This window comes from Acinonyx jubatus, chromosome B3 (assembly GCF_027475565.1).
Source record: "Acinonyx jubatus isolate Ajub_Pintada_27869175 chromosome B3, VMU_Ajub_asm_v1.0, whole genome shotgun sequence".
Taxonomy (NCBI): Eukaryota; Metazoa; Chordata; class Mammalia; order Carnivora; family Felidae; genus Acinonyx; species Acinonyx jubatus.
In genome coordinates this window covers 70,612,671-70,631,092 of record NC_069386.1, presented here as the reverse complement: position 1 = coordinate 70,631,092, position 18,422 = coordinate 70,612,671, and the positions used below count along the sequence as shown (strand labels likewise).

At 38.4% G+C, this 18,422-nt stretch overlaps 1 protein-coding gene across 13 annotated transcripts in view; it reads left to right on the top strand.

Moving 5' to 3' along the window:
- The first annotated feature begins 2,769 nt into the window (after positions 1 to 2,769).
- Positions 2,770 to 18,422, top strand: part of HNRNPC (heterogeneous nuclear ribonucleoprotein C) — a 54,897-nt gene continuing 39,244 nt past the window's right edge. For 4 of the 13 annotated variants that reach the window (XM_015068245.3, XM_015068244.3, XM_015068243.3 and 1 more), the window contains exons 1-3: positions 2,770 to 2,926; positions 3,554 to 3,599; positions 7,451 to 7,476. The gene's annotated coding sequence lies outside the window, so the exon portion shown is untranslated. Of the gene's footprint in view, positions 2,927 to 3,553; positions 3,600 to 6,956; positions 7,121 to 7,450; positions 7,477 to 7,517; positions 8,185 to 18,422 lie in introns of those variants that run through there. The other 9 variants (XM_053224258.1, XM_015068236.3, XM_053224259.1 and 6 more) reach the window with 7 other exon arrangements.

Below are 18,422 nucleotides of genomic sequence, written 5' to 3'. Positions count from 1 at the left end.
CACTTGTCAGAATGGCTAGTTTCAAAAGGACAAGAAGTAAGTGTTGGTGAGGATATGAAGAAAAGAAAACCCCCTGGGGTGCCTGGTCAAGGCAGGTCAAGATCTCAAGGATTCTGGGATCGAGCCTTGCCTTGTGTAGCACTCTGCTTTGTGCTGACAGTAAAGAACCTGCCTGGAATTTTCTCTCTCTGCCCCTCCCCCACTTGTGTGCGTGTTCTCTCTCTCTCTCTCTCTCTCTCTCTCTCTCTCTCTCTCTCAAAAATTAAACTTTTGTGATTTCACTACTGGGTATTTATCCAGAGAAAACAAAAACACTAATTGGAAAAGACCTATGCACCCCTATGTGTATTGCAGCATTATTTACAATGGCCAAGATATGGAAGTAACCTAAGTGTTCTTTAATAGATGAATGCATAAAAGTATATGTATGCATATACACACACAATGGAATATTTATAAGACATTAAAAAGAATGAGATCTTGTCATTTGCGACAACATGGCTGGGCCTAGAGAGTATTATGCTAAGGGAAATACATCAGACAGAGAAGGCAAATATCATAGGATTGCACTTACGTGTGGAATCTAAAAAATAAAAAATAGAAAGAGACTGATAAATACAGAGAACTGGTGATTGCCAGAGGGGAGGGAGTAGGTAGGATAGGTGAAACAGATGAATGGGATTAAGAGATACAAACTTCCAGTTAAAAAAGAAGTAAGCCAGAGATTTGAAAAGTACAGCATAGTGAATACAGGCTACCATAATGGAAAAACATTGTTTGGTAACTATACTTATTGTGGGTGGTAAGCACAGCATAATGTATGGCACTGTCAAATCTCTAGGTTGTGCACCTGAAATGAATACATTGTCAATTATACTTCAATAATAAAAATTAAGAAAAACAAAACAAAACAAAACAAAACAACTTACCATCCAGGACAAGACTGTAAAATTAACCACAGCACTATGAGAGAGTTTCAAATGCAACCTCAGCTTGAGCTGAGGCTTCAAGCACTTGTAGGATGTTTTCCTCTGGTTACTTGTTTAAAGTTGACAATTTGGAAAATACAGAAAAGAACAAGTAAAACAAACAAACAACCCAACAAATAAAACAAAAAGTGCCTGTAATTCTCCCACCAGGAAGAGAACGATGTTAATAATTGAGTATGTTTTTTTACATGCTTAGATTGTTTCCAAATTTGCTTAAAAGCATATAGCCAAAAAATTCAAGCAGTATAACAAGGCATACCACTGAAAAAGATAAAGTTTGCTCCCCAAGGGCATGTTGAACTAAATTTCTAGATCCAAGATGGAGTCCCTCCTTCCAGGTGTACCCTATAAATTCTGCTTGACCGGAAACGCTATATACCCTGTTAGCCAATCCCCAAACGTCAGGCCAGCTCTGGCCTCTAAACTTGTTTCTTTTTCCTTGACCTTTCTAAATAAGGTCAGATACGCAACCCCAATCCTGTTTCTGAGTTGCCTCTTCTAATGCTACGTAAAAGTCGCTGTTGCCCAAACGTCCCGGGTAGACATTGCTTGTGAGGCACCGTATTCTCCCAATCCGTGGATTGTTTTCTCTTGAAGGAAAGACATCAAGCTAGTTAATAAATTGTTTTGTCATTTGACAGGTTAACAGCTAGCTTCATTGTGAATCTCTCTGCAATTCAGAATTAATTCAAAACTAATGCATAAAACTGCATTCACTTATACATTTACCCCTTAAGATGGATACAGATGAAATCACATTATCAGGTGTTCTGCATCCTCCTTTCCTTAACTGTGTAAAGAAATCTCCCCCATTCTTGGTAGAGCTGGAGCTATTTTGATTGCGTTCATGGCTGCTATAATAAAACCAGAGGGACTGGCAGGCGGTAACCCCAGGGAGTAGGTGGTAGGCCATTTCAGGATGAGGGGACTTGAGGGACCAGATTTGGATGGTGAGGGGAGATGGAGGGATAGGCCAATTTGGTTGGCACTAGGGTATCAGCAGGATGACTTGAGGCCAGAGGGTGGGCCTAGTATTCCAGGCCAGCACTTTGGACTTCTTTACTTTTTGTAGTGGAAAGGAATAAGGAAGTTAGTTGGTTTGGCTGAGATATGGGTTGTCTGAAGCAAGGCTTGACAGGCTGACAAGTGGAGCTGTCCAGGAAAGGGCTGACATTCGGGTCTAGAACTGAGAAGGGACTTGGGTTGGAAAAACTGCAGGGCTGGTTTGTTTTCGGCAGGCTGGTCCTCATTGCTCCTTTCCTCTCTAAGAAAAGTCCTCTCTTTACCCACATTCGGTGGAGGATTCAATAGGTGCGTCACCTTTTTCCTTGACCCGAGGCTAGGGCAGTTCCTTCCAGCCTGCTATCTAAAAAAAACCCCTCAATCCTTCCCCGCCCCCACGCCGCGGGAATTCCGAGATCTGGGAGGGCCTTCTACTTGGAGATCTAAGGAGCAGAGATAGGAGAATGCGGCCGCCAATCACACCTCCCGGATACCCGGATGTGAAGCGGTGCGCGATACAAAGACGAGTTTCCACCCAGCGCTTCGTCAGGTACAGTGACCAATAAGCACTTCTCAGGTGATAAATGACAGGAAAAGTAGCCATTTACAAACTAGTTTCTCCCACGCATGTGGAAATTCTCCCGAATAGTCTAACCCACTACTGGTTGTGATTGGGCAGCGTTGTGAAGAGCAGTAGAACTGTCTAATTAGAAGCGGGAGCGAGAAAAGTCGCAGCCAATAGCAGGATTCTCGGGAGCGGGGCGGGGGCTAGGCCTTCGCCTCGGCGGTAGAGGAGACTCGGGGGCCATTTTGTGAAGAGACGAAGACTGAGCGGTTGCGGCCGCGTTGTCGACCTCGAGCAGCAGTTGGCTTCTCCACGTAGAACTCGGGAGTAGGAGATTCAGAATCGAATCCCTTCTCCCTCCCCCCTCCTGGTAAGTGGAGGGGGCGGAAGCAGGGCAGGCGCTGGGTTCCTCCCGGAGCGCGAAGGGGTGTGGGAGAGAAGACGAGGGAACCCTACCCTCGGTAGAGTAACTAGGCCCCCATTTATTCAATTTGCGTTGGGCCATTAGGTTTTATTCAGGACAGAGTTTTATAGGCCTCAGCCCTTGCGTAGATTTAACCTGGTGTCCTCTGGGCCACGATCGGCAGGGGAAATGTCCTTTTTCTTTTTCGCTCTTTCTGTGTTAACGGCTGCTTCCTTTCATTTTCTACGACCATGAGGACTCCAGGAGAGATATGAAAGGGAAGATCGAGATGCTTCTTATTGCAGTGGAAGTTCCTGTAGTGTCGATGCCTCCTGTTAAATTTAAAAATTGGGCGGGGGATGGGTAAGGGTTACCGAGTAAATCTTGTACCGCAAGCCTTTAAATTTTGGAGCGTGCCGCAGGGTATGAGTAGTAAATATAACAATAGATTTAACGTTTTGCCGATTACTTTTTTACACCTCTCTGAGCAATGGCGGACCTCGAAGTAGTTATTTTCAATTCTATTTTTTTAAAAATTGTGATCGTTTGCATATTAACAGTAATAATTAAAGCTGGCTTACTTTTTATCTGCAGGTTACAAATCACTTGAAATATATAAGTTAGTGGAACTTTGCTTGAGGTAGGTACTACTATCTTTCTCAGACAGAAACTGAGGCTCTAGAGTGTCGGTTACTAGGGTCGTACTAAATCAGTAGCGGAACTAAGGAATTTGACCACTAGGTTGGTTAGTCAAGTGGCTTTACCTAGCTATTGGAATAGTAGGTATTAAAAGTACTATATTTGAATCTTTACAAGAAACTAATTACAGCAACCACTAGCGGTAACTGGAAATTTCCAAACTGGACTTGGGGAAAATATTAGTTACGAGAATTGCAGCTGTTATTAATTTAACATTCTAAAATAAACTTAAAATTTGATTTTCAGGATATTCTGGCAATAATTTTTCCCAAATATCGAAATCTTTTTTATTCAGAAACTATTATAGTGCCTACTTTTTAGATCCTGAAATTTACTAAAAATGTTCACGAAATTTATAAAAATTACATAGGTTTCTAGGTATCACATTCACTTATCCAAGAAAACACTTTGTCTTAATACTGTGGGAAGGGGAAGATTTAGTTGATTTTATTTTTTATGATGTGTTACAAAAACTTACTAAGCAAAATTTAAACCAATACTGCAGGGTAAATTCATCCTTCAGGAAACAGAAGGTAAAAGTACTTTTACCAGGAATAATGATGCATTTGTTAATTCCCTCACTCTGTAGATACTGTAATAGGGATTAAAAGCATTGCCCATTAAAAATGTAAACGTGTATTAAATGGGCTTAAAACTAAAGTTTATCACTGCAGAACTGTTAGAAATGAGATAAGGGTAGTGATTGGTTAAGTCGTTGACAAATAGAGAAATGTGAAGAATTAATATTTAATAGCAGTTATTGGTAAGAAGTGAAATTAATTGAAGGGCTCTTTTCTTGCCTTGAGGTGTTAGAAATATGGGGTTTCTTAGGATCAGCATGTACCAAGGAAGCAATTACTTTAGTATCCAGCTGGAAAGATTTGACCCCAGAATTCATGTCTGAAACAATTTTAGAGGTGTTTTTAGATTCGTAGGGTTTAGTAGCATTTTCATATGGCTAAAGAGGAAGGGTTTAAGAAGGGTGACTAAGTTGCAGGTCTCCTGACCTTCTGGTGTTTCCCATGCCCGTAGCAGGGGAATGCTTGGCGGTGGTTGCTGTTTTCTTCTGTAGAGAATTTAAACATTCCTTGTTATTTGTGATGAGGTCTTCACTGGGTTTCATATAGCATGCGACTTTGTTTTGAATGGGACTGCTGGAAGAACAAAAGTATAAATCCAAAATAGTTCATTACTGTAATATTAAAGATTACATTAAGTGGTTATTGTCTAATGTGTTAATTGGGGAGTGACATAGTTAAGAGAACTAGACTTTATTCCCTATCTCCCCCACCCTCTTTATTGCGTTAGCAAATCATTTAAACCTTATGGCTTTCAGTTTTATACTTAACAAGGGGGCTTAGACATCTTACCTATTTTCATGTCTGATTTCTACTCGTAATTTGTTGTACGGAGGCTGAAAAGTGTACAGAAGGTTTTATTAAAAGCAGTTTTTGTATATTAGTAATTGTTTTCTACCTTATTAACATTTTTTTTGTCTTGAAAGAGTTTTGTTAATTATCTGGAGTGCATTACTCATGCTTAATAAGTATACTCATAGGGATCAGGGAAGATGATGATTTTGTATATATTAGATATGTTAGAGAATTGGTGAGAACTGCTAGTACTATTAGTTATTAGATGTAGTATAACTGCATGTATTTTCTTAGATAATAGAAAGTTGGGGTGTGTTAAGGGGAAAAGGATTACTATACAGTTTTTTAATTCTCTTGGTGCAATTACTATGATAGGTTATGATCTTAGATTTATTTTATAGTGCTCATACCTAAAGGGGTACCCGTTAAGCTCTCATAGTGGTTCTTAAATGTGAACTGACATTAGAATTAGCGAGGGGAAGAACAGTTGAAATAGTTTTCAAGGCTCTCCACCACCAGAGTTTCTAATTAAGTCTGGTGTGGGCCCTGAGAATTTGCATTTCTAATAAGTGCCACTTGGTGCTGGTTCACAGCCCTCACTTTGAGAATAGTCCTTTAGAAGAAGGGATACAAACCTCCCAGAGGTTGGACAAAGTATTCTCTAGGTATAATTAGGCACTAAAGTTATTTATTTTTTTATGTGTTGATAGCTCATCTGTTTAACATAACATTTTGGAAGACTTTCAGAATTGTGAATGCTTTTCATATTAACTTCTGTTTTCATAGTTTGTGTAATTTTTTTTAAAAGATTTTATTTTTAATCTCTACACCCAATGTGGTGTTTTCAACCCACAGGCCTGAGATCGAGAGTCACATGCTCCTCTGACTGCGCCAGCCACACACCCCTGTAGTTTGTACAATTTAACACATCAGTCCAAGTATAAAAGTAACTTCCTTGTCATGCCTCAACTAGTCTGCTTTGAAAAAGTTAAAATTTTAGAGGTTTAGTATCTGTTCTGTTGCTGTAGTCATTGACACATAATTGATGTAAGGAACACTTTAAAAGCTCAGCATAAGATGTTTTAGTTTACTGACATTTGGCTGAATACTGAAATGTGAGGGCAACCAGTTCCTTATTTGGTCAGAAGATCTGCAATCTAATTTCAAATCTTACCTGATGAAATAGCCAATCTGGTCATGTATGTTTCAGTGGGTGTTATGTATCAGATTCTTGGATTTCCTATCTTGGAATTAGCTATGTATACTGGCTTATAAACAGTGGGACCACAGAAACAAATTCCTCAAGGACCACAATTTATTTTTCACCTATTTTATGACATTAAATATTCAGTAGCTCTAATAATCTTGTCCTTCATTTGTGGTTTTTCTATTGTCAGTGAGTGGAATGATGAGCTCCTTATTTATTTTTATGATGTGCTTCTTATTTAAAACATCTTTCCCCTTTTTGTAGAATCTACCAGGTCTTGTAGTTCGATCATTTACTAGTTTTGAGAATAGATGTCATCTCTAGTAGGTATCTTCATGGTAGACCATTCCCCCTTCATAATCTTGATATTTGACTTATGCTCACTTCTTCATCTCTTTTGGCCTGGTTTTTCTATAATTTCTTTGCCCAAACTGCTGATGTTCAAGATGAACATTCAGTTGTAGATTTTTGTTTTTTTAGACCCTTTTGGGAATATAGGCATATATTTAGTAAATTTTAGTCACCTACTGATAATTGAAGAATTGTGAAGACAGTCACTGGAGGAGGGGATGGTTCTGTACAGGCTTTCCCATCCCAGTGTAATGTTATGCTTTACCAAAATGTTTTAGATGCAGTGGACAGATGTTTCTGTCTTGGGGGTTTAGGGCACAACATTTCTGAGGAACTCTGACTCAATCTGTCCCTTCTCCTTTCACAGGGCAGCAAGGCGAACCCCATCCCTACTCACTGGAGCTCAGCTTTGATTTTTAACCTCCCTTCCCCACCCTTCCAGAACACACACATTCCCATTCCAAAACTGATTTTATAAAGACATTTTAAACATAATGATGCAACTTGGTGTGCACTACGGCAAATTTACAGGTGTTTTTTTTTTAATTGTTTCCAAAAACGGGCCTTGGATTTAAGATGTAATTTTTAAAATTTCTATTTCTATTTTTTCTGCAGCAGTTGGGTTAGAGGAGGAGGAGCCTTTTAGCCTCTCATAAACTGACCTCTCTACTTCCTCGTGTATTTTTAAGATTGATTGATGATGTGGAAAGGGCTTTGCTTGTCTGCTACTGAGAACTTTACCCTTGCGGTTTTTGTGGAAACTGCTTTTGGAGAAAGAAAAGAAATGAACTTTACTGACTTGACATTTTTGCACCTCCCGTTTTTCTAATCTGGGCTATTTTTATTTTTGTTTTTTTACAGTGAGATTTTTTTGATCTTCAGCTACAGTAAGTTATTCCAATTTTTTTTTTACATTTTTCCTGACTTTCCGCTGATTTCCTTTTTATTGTTGTTACTAGTTACTATTATTATTTATTATTATTATACTTATGATGGTGATGATGATGATGATGATGACACTGATGATTTTTAACCGGATTAAAATCGAGTTTTTCTGAATGTTCATAAGAATTTCTCCGGCCTCCTGATTGACTTTGAAGTTTTACATCTTGGGAGAGAAAGTGAAGGCATTAGCATTTTTAAGTGGATTGATCACATAAACCTTTTCTCTCCCAACCCCACCCTTGCCCTCATCCCCTTCCCCACGCTCGAAAGAATTTTACTGGCTGTTAAGTCTGTGACCTTATTTTTCCTGATCTTTAACTTAACTGTTTTAGAGCATCTCTGGACGTCTGTATTTTTAATTTTTTATTTTTGTTTTTTTATTTTTAATCTTTCATTTGTTAAATTTTTAAACTGTGCTGCAATAAAATGTGTGTGGTACTACTTAACACCTATAATGGTGATGGCATTTTCCCAGAAAGCCATCTTCCTCCTGTTTCCCTTGAAATCCCATCCTGCTTTTCCTGTACACTACTACCCCTCACAAACCACAAGCTGCAGCAACATGGATGCCCAGCCTGGAACAGCAGCAGCCAGGATGACCTGGAGCCAGGGGGGCCTTCGGAACAGATGCACACCCTTCCTGGGTGATGGTAAGAGGTGTGAGGTCCACTTGGTTTCATTGCAAAGACTAGGAAATACACCCCTTTAAGTCTAGTTGATACGGTGTAGGTGGTAGCTTCTGGAAATGCTTAGGTTGAGATTTTTGTGTATCTCAGATGTTTCCCAAGGGATACCATCTCAGTTTTTTGTAAACTATGATGGAATTAGGAGTTTGTAATTGGGCTGGCTGAGAAATTTTGGTAATTGGAAAGAGCAGCTGAAGGTTACATATACTTTAGAATGAAAATGGCTTGTTTTTATTAGCAACAAGACGTGGACATACTACTTGTTTTTTTTTTCCTTAGATTATTGCAAATTAGTGTCATTCAGAGTAATCTTCCTTGGGTTGTGGATTGTATTCTGTGTATTCTTAATAAAATTTAACGTGAATCAAGCTGTAAGAAACATCCTGTAATAATAAATGCTGTCTCACTGGGAGTTTTTTTTAAAAAAGGATAGCTAGGCTTTTTAATCTCAGAAAGTGAAATCTAACCTGTATCCAAATTAGGAAAGATCTGGGGCTGACCTCTTTCAGTGATAACTTGGGACCCAGCTAAATGTTGGGGAATCTGGTGTGTTCCCAAGAGTACTAGGAAGGAATGAGAACCTAAAGACTTAAGAAATTTAGCATCATCTAGTATTTTACTGACAACAGTGGAATATTTTGATAACTCACTTTAGAGTTGCTCTAGTAGATTTTGAACTGAGGTTAAAAAGTAAAATGGTTTTTAAAGGCATTATTGAATGCTGTGTGGTACTAGGGTCATTAACACATCCCTTGCTTGTACTAAAAGAATAAAGTCCAATTAAAGTGAACACTGAAGACATCCTCAAAGTAAACCAGAATGGGAGAAAGTTCTATGAACTGTCCTGAGGTTATACGGAACAGGAATGGAAAATTTTAATAGGTCCAAGTACTACTGATGGCCTTTATTGTAGGAAAGCTATTTTTACCTGTTAACTCTCTGTCATTGTCATTGTGTGGTTTCTGTTCGCTATATGCTCTTTCCTGTTCATGCTACAAATTTATCTTGTGTTACAGTTTGGGAGATACAAAAAGGTGTAGTTCTTCAGGGACTCAACCTTGTGAGGGAAATGGGTGAATGAGATGTCACCATGTGATTAAGAGGGAAACATAGATCCTATAAAAAGTATGCAAAAATGAGTACTTCATTGACTCTTAAAAGGTCAGGAAATGCTGCTTTAAAAAAAAAATTTTTTTTAATGGTAGAGTGTGCAGGCAGGAGAGGGGCAGAGAGAGAGAGAGAATCTGAAGCAGCCTCTTCCCTGATCTGGGCAGGGAGCCCGATGTAGGGCTCGAAATCACAAACCATGAGATCATGACCTGAGCCAAAGTCAGGTGCTCAACCAATCTGAGCTACCCATGTGCCCCAGTCAGGAAATGCTTCTAAGAGAAGGAACTGAAGTGAAGCTTAGAATTAATAATGCCAGATTATAAAAATTTTAATGCCATGCCAGGGAGTTTTTATTTTATCCAAAACCATTGGTGAGCTATTGAGGTTTTAAACTGGGGAGTGAGATCAGATTTTCATTTTAGAAATGTAATAGTGTGGAAATCGCTTAGAGGAGAGTGAGATTAGAAGTAGGCGATAAGATACTCAAATACACAGAAAAATAATGAGCTGGCCTCCTCAAAAGCAGTGTAATTGGGATTAGAGAGGAGCTGATAGATGTTGGGTAAACAAAAGGAGCAGATTAGAGTTAAGAGTAGGAGAAAGCAATTTAAATACTGCTTTGTGAGGTAGACATTTGAGTGCTTATTCTGAAAATCACTGTTAGGCTGGGGCATATAGGGATGAACAAAACATTGTTCCCTAGCCCTCTTTGTTATTATAGATCATTGAGCATTTTATAATCTAGAAGGAAAAGAACAGAGTGAGATGATAGGAAGAGAACCAAATTTAGAATATGGAGGTGGGAGGGTGCTGCCAGTGAGAGACCTTAAAGGAATTAGTGTTGAAATTAGATCTGGAAGTGGATTATCCTACCTAAAAGCACAGATTATTGGGAGAAAAAACTTGGCTACAGAGCAAGAAATAATTGGAAAGATAGGCAAGTACCAAGCATAGTATATAGGTCCTTGTAGGGCCACATTTAATATCTAGATTATTTTGGGAAGAAAAGGAGTCTTTTGAAGGAACTTGAGAATGCTGAGATCCTATTTCTTTGGAATTTCCTTCTGGCTATTGTATGGGGGTGTTAGTAATGAGGACAAAGTTCAAAGAGGACAATAAATTAGAACAGTTACCAGAGTAGCCAATCAGAATGGTCACTATCTGGTTAATCTCTTAAAAAAAGCACATAATCCTACTTGCCCAGGTTTTTCAAATGAGTTTTTTTGGGGCATGTATTACTGAGCAGATGTAAATTGTTTGAAGAGGGCAGGTTGATCAGATTGTAGGAATTAACTGGTTACTTCTCTGACAACCCCTTTGGTTCAGACATGATAGGATTGCTTCCCTATTTGAAAAGAAAAATGAAGTAGACAGTTTTTTTCCTTTTGGAAGCGATAATATGGACACTTTACCATGTTTGTGTTCATCAGTGTTAAAGTTCTTGTAACCTTTCTTAATTTATTTTAGAGGGGGAGGGGGCAGAGAGAAACTTAAGCAGGCTCCATGCTCAGCACAGAGCAGGGCTAGATCCCACGACCTTGGGGTCACGACCTGAGCCAAAGTCAAGAGTGAGATGCCTAACCAACTGAGCCACCCAGGCACCCTTGTGTGAACTTTTTAAATCATCATCATAATCTTTGTGTAAGTATTCACATTTTGGAGATGAGAATATTGAAGCACAGAATTTTTAAAATTTGCCCGGTTAGACATACTTAGTAAATGGTGACACATGGGTTTAACTCAGGCAGTTAGGCCTACAGATTTCAACTCTTAATCATACTAGGTTGACCTTTACTTGACATATTGAAGTATTTATGGAAAACAAATCTTTATTGGGTTAAAGTTACCCTCGCCCAATTGTGTTGGACCTCCATTTTTAGAGTGTCCAACTAAATATCGTTATGTATTTTAACTTATGTTAAATGGCATAATGAAGTGTCTAAGGTAATTAATTACTTAGATGTAGCCTTGTGGTATAATCTTATAAAATATTTGGATGTGACAGTATTCTTTTGAGGAAGTAAATACACTTTAAAAGTGAGTTTTAGTCAAATAAATAATTGTATTTATGGTTTAAAAAAATACACATCCTAGAGGGTTGTGTTGCCAAATCCAGCAGTCTTTTTCAGTCCTCATCACACTTGACCAGTTGGTATGATTTAACCAGTGGAGCCACTTTCCTCCTTGAAACGTTTTTTTACTTAGCTTCCCGGTTTTTGTTCTGTTTCTGGGTCATTTCATTCAGTCGGATGATTTTCTATACCATTTATAAGCTAATTATTCCCATGGTTCCATCACCAGCCTCGGCCTCTTTTGAATGACTTGCCAATCAATCTGTTTAACTGCCTGGCTGACTACTCCCTTTAAGGGTATCAACTTAAAAGTCCAAACCTGGGCTCTTGCAATCCTCTCAAACCAGTGTTGCCTGTTAATGAAACTCCAGTTTTTATGTCAATTTAGGTCAGATGTTGGTTAGCCATCCTTATCTGTTTTCTCTCATACCTTATCTTTGGCCTTGTGAAATAACTGTCAGTGCTTCCTTTAAAATACAAGAATTGACCCATACTGCCGTTCCTTGGTCAGTTTCAAGCTGTCATTGTCTGGTGCACAATTGGAATAGGTTTAGGTTTTTTTGCCCCTCCCACCAGTTGTGGTAGCTGCATTGGTCCTACTGAAATGTAATGCTTGAAAAATGTATTGCCTGAAGGAGTTTCTTCTTGAAACTCAACTAATAGCTCCCTATTTTCAGTGTTAAAAATTCACTGTGATTTAACAAAGTACATGATCTGTTGTGCTCCTCTTTACCAATAGTATACACACAGTATGCTCTAGCCACATTGCCTCCTTACTGAGTCTTGAACACACTAGATGGTCCTGTCTCAGAGCCTTTCCTTGGAATGTTCTTCCCTGAGACATACCTAAGATTAGGTTCCTCACTTCACTCAAAGGTCATCTCCTCACTGGTGTTTTCCCTCTCTTGGCCCTTCAGGCTTTCCCCCACTAAATACTCGAGCACTTTTTGACAGCACACATATTAAGAACTTTGTCTTCTACGTAAAGGTATGAGAGAAATATCTGGAAAGCTACATGTGAAAAAACATTGTTTACCTCTGGGCAAGGAGGGATTTAGGGTTGGAAGGAAACTTGCTGTGTGCCTAGACTGAGGAGTATAATGAGCAACACTATTTTGTTTCTAATTTAAAAACTTAAAACTCCTTTTGTAGAAATGCTCCAATTCTAAAGATTCTGTGACTGAAGTTAAATAGCTAAGGCCTATGGTAGGGGTTTAGTAAACAGTTTTGTAGTTAAGTTGAAATGCAGTTTTAAGATAGGTTTGGCTGGAGGCAACTGGGTGGGTCATCCAGTTAAGTGACTTGGGCTCAGGTCACTATCTCCTGTGGTTCAAGAATTTGAGCTCTGTGCTGACAGCTCAGAGCCTGGAGCCTGCTTCATTCAGAATCTGTCTCCCCCTCTCTCTACCCCTCCCCCACTTGCATTCTGTCTCTCTCAAAAATAAATAACATTAGAAAAAAAACTAAAGAAATAGGTTTGGCTGTGGTGGAATGAGTTGAGTTGTAATTTGAGGACAAGGGTTGTGTGTTTCCTGGAATGGGGCTGTAGACAAAATTTGGAAGAACTTTGTCATTTTCTTAAAAAGTTATTCTCCAGGAGTATGCATACATAGGCTTTTCAGAAAGTCATGTCATACATACAGCACATAACATTCAAGTAGAAAAAATTTCTTAATGTGATTATAATATTAACATAAAATTAGATAATCTAAGAATTTTAATAGCTGCATACATTGCATACTTAAACAATATTTTACTTAAAACTATTATTTGGGGCACTTAGGTTCTTGCCATTTTTCCCCTTTATACACAATTGAACAGTCCTAAAACTAAAATTTTATAAGTTCTTTATAATTTTACATACATGTATGTGGATATTTGATGCTGTTTCAATTTTGTGAAAAATTCTTGAACTTACACAAAGAGGGATATAATCAGTTTCCATGAACTTGATCCAGTTTTAACAGTCCTTGTGTAATCTTGTTTCACCTATACCTGCATCTACTCCCTCTGCTTCACATTATTTAGAAGTAAATCAAGGATTTACTTTTTTGCTTGGTCTTTGTTAATTTGAGTGAATCTTGGCATGGTTTTTCTCATAGGTGATAAAATTGAGTTCAGAGTAACAGAAGATGGTCATCTTATTGTCAGTTCTCAAATTTAGGTATAATCCCATGTTCTAGCTGCTTAGGTCTGAGTAATGGAGAATGTTGTAACTTTAATTCATTTCCTTATTAAAAATTATTTCCTTATAAAAATTAAAATTTTATGACAAATATCATTAGTTTGACAAACTCATTTGGTGACAACCTGACTTCGATTGATTTGATTATTTACAGTCTGTTACATTAAGTGACTGTGATTATGTATATCTATTAGTGTATAAAAATTAATACATTTGATTTGACCGCTGAGTGGTTCCCCAGATCCAGCTGGGGTGTAACATAAAAAAAAAAGGCACAGTATTGGTAAATACTGAAAAATACTGATTTTCCAAACACCTGTCTCCATGGTAGACTTTAAAAAGTATATTTTGGGCACACCTGGGTAGCTCAGTCAGTTGAACATCCAATTCTTGATTTTGGCTCAGGTCATGATCCCATAGTTGTGGGATTGAGTCCCGTGTGGGCTCTGCAGTGAGCATGAAGCCTTCCTTTCTCTCTCTGCCTCCCCCCTGCCCCGACATGCTCTTTCTGTTTCTCTCTAAAAAAAATAAGTAAGATAAAATAGTATAAATTTTATAACTGAAAAGTATAATTTGTTGGAACTCAATTGCAGTATAAAAAAGAAATGAAATCTTGTGAATAAGTATCACTGACACTTTGTATTTGCTATTCAGAATATGGTCTGTGCTCCAGCAGCAACATCATCATCATCATCATTGTCATCATCATCATCATAACCTGGAAGTTTCATAGAAATACAGAATTTTATGCCCTATCCTAGAACTGATGGGCACATCAAAGAAAAGTACTGGTCTAGACCACTTGCATTCCCTTATTATTGCTTATTTGTGATGTAGACATTTTGATGGGCTTTGTGGCAAGAGGGTTTTTTGGTGTTTGAGGGGAAAGTTGGGGATCACGGTATGTGAATTTGCAGTAATACAATATAAAAAAATGTAAAAATTGAAATAATGACTCATAAATAGGATTAAGAATCAAGTAATTCAGACGGGTAATTTGATAAATGGTAGATAAGTAGTGGATACCACTGAAGCTAGTAATCAAATATTTGTTGGTGATAAATGATAGCTGAAAAGAGAAATGTTTGAAAAACATAATTTTGCCTATCAATGTGGATGTGTGACTATAATACTTACGAACATTTTTACCTTTTCCCCATGTTTAAAGAGAATATTCAGACATACAAAACAGTATTGTATATTATATATTATATATATACCTAGATTGCCATGTTACCGTTTTTGAGTGTTATTTACTGAACCACTTAAGGGAAATTGCTGATTTAAGACAGATCCCTAATATTTAAAGCATTAATCTCAAGTATAAAGATACTGTTCTCTTGATCAAGAGTTCATGTCACCTTAACCATTTTGTCACTATTATGCACATAGGTTTTCAGTGATACTAGAAATAAGTACTTCCTGTATTTTTTTTTTTTTAATTATTTTATATATTGCCTGTGTCCTTGATGTTTTAGTGTTTGGCCAAGGTTTATTGACTTTACTGAAGTAATTATGAAATGTTGCTCTTATTTCTTTTCCTGTGAAAAGCATTCTTTTACATACTCCTAATACTTGTTTGATACTTGTAGATTTGGGAACCTCTTTTTTTGAAATGGCTTAAAACATCCCCAGAATGGCACCAGGGTGGCTCAGTCGGTTAAGCGTCCGACTTCAGCTCAGGTCATGAACTGAACTGTGACTTCAAGCTCCCATTGGGCTCTGTGCTGACAGCTCAGATTCTGTGTCTCCCTCTCTCTGTTCCTCTCCCACTTGCACTCTGTCTCTCTCTCAAGAATAAGATTTAAAAAAAAATTCCCAGAATGAGTAGATGTTTGTTGAAGGGGAGTTTTGCTATGTAGAAGCTAGTCCAGTTAAGAATATGATAGGTTTATAACAGAGAAAGACAGATACCATATGTTTTCACTCTTTTGTGGATCCTGAGAAACTTAACAGAAACCCATGGGGGAGGGGAAGGGAAAAAAAAAAAAGAGGTTAGAGTGGCAGAGAGCCAAAGCATAAGAGACTCTTAAAAACTGAGAACAAACTGAGGGTTGATGGGGGGTGGGAGGGAGAGGAGGAGGGTAGGTGATGAGCATTGAAGAGGGCATCTTTTGGGATGAGCCCTGGGTGTTGTATGGAAACCAGTTTGACAATAAATTTCATATATTAAAAAAAAAAGAATATGATAGGCTTTGGGGCGCCTGGGTGATTCAGTAGGTTAAGGGTCGGACTCTTGATTTTTGTTCATGTCATGATCTCATGGTTCATGGGATGGAGCCTTACATCAGGCTCTGTACAGCATAGAACCTGCTTGAGATTCTCTCCCCCTCATCTGTCTCTCTTTCTCTCTTTCTGCCCCTCCCCCACTCCTGTGCGCGCGCTCTTTCTCTCACTGTCTCTCTCCCTCAGATCATTTTTTGTTTATTTTTGTGAGAGACAGAACAAGTGGGGATGGGGCAGAGAGAATCCCAAGCAGGCTCCACAGTGTCAGCACAGAGCTTGAAACCATGAACCAGATCATGACCTGAGCTGAAACCAAGAGCTTAGACACTTAACCCACTGAGCCACCCAGGCACCCTTCTCTCAAAAATAAATGAAAGTAGCAGCCTTCCCTTTTTTAGGAAAAACAAACGGGATTGCCTGGGTGGCTCAGTCGGTTAAGCATCTGACTTCGGCTCGGGTCATGATTTCACATCTTGTGGGTTCAAGCCCTGTGTCAGGCTCTGCTGACAAGCTCAGCCTGGAACTTCGTTTTGATTCTGTGTCTCCCTCTCTGCCCTTCCCCCACTCATGCTCCGGCTCTCCCAAAAATAAATGAAAAAACACTTAAGAACAATACAATACGCTTCTAAAATGCTGAGGTTTGCTTTTTTTTTTCTTTTATTTTTAAGTAATCTCTGCACCCAGCATGGGGCTTGAATCCACAACTCAGATCAAGTCACATGCTCTACCCACTGAGCCAGCCAGGCATTACCTTACCCCCTTATTTCCTTAAGTCAGATGTAACTGACTGAAACTGACAGGTAACTGTTTAATAATGCCAACAGTTGATTATGAAGGTTGAAATGTGGAGAGAAGTACCTGTCTCTGTTGGGACTACTAATGAGATACCTTGAATTTGTGAAACAATATCCAGTGAAAAATTTGGTTGAGAGATGCCCATTTTCTAAAATTTTATGTAGTTTTGAATTGCTCTTTGTGGAAGGGAAGCACTCAACCATTACAACTTGTTTGTGGGGGGAGGGTGGGTTATAGAAATCTTTGCTTATTCTAGGCCAAGCTGTGCATTATAATCCTTGAATTGCAATGTTGCATTAAGCTATCTTTGCAGAATGATGAATTATGAAAGCAATGTGGTTGTTGAAGAAAAATCAAGGAAAAAGTACTTAAAAAATTAAGAATGTTACTACATCCTGAGATGTCTAATACTTAGTAATTTAGATAACTTCTACAGTTGACCTTTGAACAACACAGATTTGAATTGTATGGTTCGACTTACATGTGGGTTTTTTAAAATATAAATGCAATACTGTAAGCATTTTTCTTAGGATTTAAAAAAAAATTTTTTTTTTAGTATTTATTTTTGAGAGAGACAGAGACAGAATGCAAGTGGATTAGGGGCAGAGAGAGAGGGAGACACAATGGGAAGCAGGCTCCAGGCTCTGAGCTGTTAGCACAGATCCCGACACAGGGCTCGAACTCACAAGCCGTGAAATCATGACCTGAGCCAAAGTCGGATGCTCAACCGACTGAGCACACAGGCGCCCCTTTTCTTAGGATTTTAGTAACTTTTTTCCTTATTATTTTTAAGGAGCATGTGAACGGGGGATGGGGGGAGGTAGAGAATCTTAATCTAAGGCAGGAGTGGATCTCAAAACCATGAGTTCATAACCTGAGCCAAAATCAAGCTTAACAAACAGTCACCTAGGTGCCCCCTTGCTTATTGTAAGAATGCAGTATATAACATACACAGAATACGTGTTAATAAACTTATTGGTAAGGCTTCCAGTCAGCAGTTTTTGGGGAGTCCAGTTCCATTTGGCTTTTTTATTGCACAGTGGGGACGTTGGTGCCCCTTGCCTCCTGTGTTGTTCATGGGACAGCTGTATATCATGTGTGCTCCTTAGCATCTTGAACATCTTTCAATGTCAGTACGTTGTTATTTTTAAATAATTGTTGCTGCTTGTATTAATCAGATTGATGTACTGAAATTCATTAAGCCAGTCCTATATTGTCAGGCACTTATTTTCTAATTTTTCACTGTTAATATGTCCATATCCTTGTTTGCTTCAGATGAGTTCTCAAAAGTGAGATTGAGCCAAAGAATGTGTACAGGTTTAAGGCTTTTGATAAAAAAAAGTCTCATTGTCCGCTGAAAATAATGGAACCAGTTCATAGAAAAAATGTATAAATATGACCATTCCAAGTTTAAAATATTTTTGCTTATTTGGTAAATGAAGTATGGTAATTGATTTCATTTATGTTTTCATTATAGTGATGTTGAATTAAAAAAATCAACTTAAACCTTTAGTAGTACTTGCTAATAACCTGTTTGTGACCTTGGCCCATTTTTTTGTTGTTGTTGGTATTTACCAATAATAGTAAATGGTGTAGTAGTAGTAGCAGCAGCTGCAGCAGCAACACTTCCTGTGTGCCAAGGACCATGTCAATGTTTTCTGTACTTTGTTTATGCCTCCTACCTCACCAATGAGACAAATACTGTCAATGATACTGATTTTACTGTTGAAATGTCTGGTCTTTGGAGGAATTGGCTTCCCAAAGGGTGGTGTACACTATTCAAAGGGGTTGACCTTGAAAGTGAAACAAGTCTG